The sequence below is a fragment of the Cheilinus undulatus genome, linkage group 22 (genome assembly GCF_018320785.1).
Source record: "Cheilinus undulatus linkage group 22, ASM1832078v1, whole genome shotgun sequence".
Taxonomy (NCBI): domain Eukaryota; kingdom Metazoa; phylum Chordata; class Actinopteri; order Labriformes; family Labridae; genus Cheilinus; species Cheilinus undulatus.
Window position 1 is genome coordinate 11,211,283 of NC_054886.1, and position 3,982 is coordinate 11,215,264.

The window sequence follows — 3,982 nt, forward strand, 5'->3', positions numbered from 1 at the left end:
GGCGCCGTGGCTTAGTTGGTTAAAGCGCCTGTCTAGTAAACAGGAGATCCTGGGTTCGAATCCCAGCGGTGCCTTTTCAAACTGAAGGAATATACTAAATTTTCTACTAAAAACTGTCTGTTTGAAATTATTTTAATGGAAACAACGGGTAACAGTTTTATGAGTGGGTTAGCTTCCTAAAACAGGGATGGGTTTTATGAGGTTTAGGGTCAATATTGACATTTTATTCCATTTCAGAGTCCATTTTTATAAGAAGGAACGTTAGAAAGACAGAAAACCCTTTCTTGTGACAGTAAGAAAATATTTCTAGGACAAATTCATGAAAATAAAAACAACAATCCTCATATTTTAACATCACAATGGCATTTCACCTTCTCAAGATTAAATTTCTATTTGTAGTTTCTCTTAATGTGATCCTTTAATCTCATTTACTTTTCAATTTTAATTTTCATTTCCTATTAATTGTGTTTGTCGTACGTTGGCATTCCAAACATCGCGAGAGAAAAGTGACGCTGCGAGCAGGGTTCGAACCTGCGCGGGAAGATCCCATTGGATTTCAAGTCCAACGCCTTAACCACTCGGCCATCGCAGCCAGATGTCCTATAACCGGGTGCTGTGTGTATTTGTAAGTTTATATAATCCATGTTTTGTTAATGGTCAGTTTGATTTATATCGCGACAAAAACTGCTATGAGCTTGTCAGTCAAACAGTGCTTCGAATCGGGACTGGGTATGATCTCTCAGCCGCCGAGATCGGCCACTTGATGGCGCTGTGGACTAGAGTTTGACGTCTCCAGCAGAAACTACAATCCTACATTAGAGGAGCCAGGGTTATTGTATTAAGTAAAGACATGACCGCTTACGGAGTTAGGAAGATCATAGATGATATTTTTCCGCCTGTTATAGGCAAAATAATGACATAGTCATGACGAATTTACACAAGACACAAACTGTTTTCTTCCTTGGCGTCTAAGCAGTTGTTCTTATATGCGCATGCTCAGTGCTTCCTCTAAAAACGCCAACGCTTGATGGAGGAGCTTCAACATTAACGGTCGAATCTGCTATAAAACAAAGTTTGACCCTTTCCTGGCACAAAAACCACAACAGGTAAGAGTTCTTAGACTACACCCAGAATCCCTGTATCCATGAACAGGCACCAAAAGAAGCTTCCAGGCCTGGAAAAACTTTATTAGACAGAGAGGTGTTAAAAATGTAAATAAAAACTCACATCTGAACATTTTAAGTCACTTTGGCTGAAAAATTATGGGGTCAGTGACATGACATGCAAATTTTGTGTCTATATCTATTATTTCATTTTTTGGGGGGGAAAAACAATTCATGGCATTCATTAATTTGTTCAATTAAACCTACATTTCAGGATATTTTGATATTATATTAATTTTATATTTTGGCATCTCAACCCCTAAAAATGACAAGTGGAGCAACTGTAAATAAACAGATTACTGACAGTTGACAATTGGATTTTAATTGTGAGAAATTCAAGTTAGAACACTTTAGCTTTATTTTATGATTGAAGAATTTGAATTAACAAATCTAATTTCAAAGCTTGTAAAATTTCTTCAGAATCTGTCCTGGAGTTTGCAGATTCTTAAATTTTAGGAGCAAAAGTAATTATAGAAGTTTTATTTTGAAAGGAAGGACTAAAACAGATTGTAGCATACTTTATCATGTATTTAACTCCAGCTGACACAGTATTATTATTAGCAAGCTTTTAGCATATAGCATGATGTCAAGTGGTCAGTATAAGGTGGTGCAACGAGGCTTAATGTTAATTTAAAGCAGCAGATAAAAGGTAAAAACTGAACCAAAGTTTAGTTATTGTTGTAATGCTATAGTATTGAATGATTTTATTGAATTGCGTTATTATTTTTCTGTCTATCAATGTTTAATTTTAACACTAAATATCTGGATAACAGAATGCATAACCCTAAAGGATTTGTGCTATTTTAACAAACACCCCAGAATAAATGTTTGTGAGTTATTTCAGACACTTTCAGGGGTAATTGCCAGATATTTTATCAACAATGAATAAAAAGGAAAATACAGAAAATTTCACCAATATGTGGTTGCTTCACCTGAATTTGTTTTGGGTGTTTACGTTACGAATACTGTATTTCCAAAAAAAGTCAAAAAGCTCATTCACATGAACATCTAAAGCAGATTTTCCTACATAGTTGTTAAATAGAGTTAAGTTCTTAAGCAGGTGAGATATATATAGATATGGATATACCGCCCAGAAATAAAGGGAAGTCTAAAAGAGCACCAACTTAACATAATCTGGTGGTTTGTATTTAATTTAATAAAGTTTTCCTCCAGGACAGGCTTTTCCTTAAGGTCTCTTCTGGTCTCACTCTCTCTTAAGGGAATCTTATGTAATAGCCAGGAGGAAATAAAAACCACTGTATTTCCATTTACACTTGCCCTTTGTTTGAACATAGCTGTGAACCACACCTATGGTGTTGCTATGGCAATATAGAGGTGATGGGGCTGTGTGCAGGTTCAAAGATCAGACGTTTATCTGCAGGGTGGCATTCGCTCAGAGTTTTCCATTGGGAAAGTTCGTAAAGATAACCAATCAGAGAGGATTCCACAATTTCCTCTGTTTATGTTCTGTGACCCTGGTTCTTTACGGATTTTTATAATGATATAACCTGATTTAATTTGGAGACACATGATCAGATCACATATAAGAACACTCTACATTAATGTTGAAAATCATAGATTTATGGAATACAGTTTTTATTTAATCCAGATTGACTTGAAATAATTTATGAGTTTGAGATTTAGATGTGCAGAAGAATAAAAATCACCAAACTGATAAAAGTTTAAAAAGTTAAAGTTTGAATGTGGAGCGGATGTTGGAGAATAACCGTGGTCTAGCAGAGTATGCAGCACAAACATGAGTGAGGTACAAAAACAGAACAGCGGCTTCCTGTAGACATTCATTATGTAACAGTATATGACACAACAGGTGTTTCTATGGCAACAACAAACTAGTTCTGTCTGTTGTGGTGGGTCCATCATGATACAACTCAAAACTTTGGAATTTAAAATTTTTGTAAATATTTGGAGAAATGTAAGAACTGAACTAAAAGAAGATAATACATAGGAGTTGACATTTTTGTTGAAAGGTACATTTCAGTACAAAAAGTACACGTCGTGGCTTTAAATTTCAAGATTGATATCTGAATATAGAGAAAATGTCCAAATATCAAGATTGATGTAGATATATAATTTCTAGAAAACAAGTAAATTTTTTAAGAAAAAAGTTCAAATTTAAAGACCATTCTAAAGTTTAAACATAAAGCTGGTATTTAGAAGAAAAAGATGAAATGACTAAGGTTAAATTTCTGAAATTGAGTCTTAATTTCTGGGGAAACAGTCAAAATGTCAAATAATGTCTATATGAAATTTATAGGGAAAAAGGTCGCATTTACAAAAAATATGGATTTTAAGACAGGCATGATGCAGAGAATAACACTGAAAAAACCTACAGAACAAATTAGACTAATAAAACCTCAATTTTTAAGACTAGAAGCTGAATTTAAAGAGAAATGTTAAATTATAAGTGAAAATGAAATTTCAACACTATTGTTGATATTTAATTTCTAGACAAAAATGACCAAATAAAGAAAAGGGATTTAAAAGTAATTTAAGAGAAAGAAAAAAAAAATCATGTTTAATAAATTCGAGCAAAATGTAGAAGTTTATGGAAAGGTCAAACGTCAAGCATATTGCTGATATATCATTTCTAGAAGAAAATCTACATTTCAAGAATGGGTCTAAATTTTAATTTAAAAAAAGTCTTAATATTCAGAACGAGATTGATGCAGAATTTCTAGAAAAAAAATACCTAATTTAAAGATTAACCTATTGTATAGTTTCAGGAATAAATTGTTCTTTTGTCTGAAAAGGTCAAATTTATTTGTTACATTTCCACCTTTTTTCAAAATTTTAATGTC

The 3,982-nt window shown here is 33.2% G+C and overlaps 2 non-coding genes across 2 annotated transcripts; one reads left to right on the top strand and one right to left on the bottom strand.

The window, feature by feature from the left end:
• trnat-agu lies at positions 1–74 on the top strand. Its single transcript has one exon. It is a non-coding gene; the product is annotated as a tRNA-Thr (tRNA).
• Positions 75–510: 436 nt separating this feature from the next.
• On the bottom strand, positions 511–592 carry trnas-uga. The gene has a single exon. It is a non-coding gene; the product is annotated as a tRNA-Ser (tRNA).
• Positions 593–3,982: the final 3,390 nt, after the last annotated feature.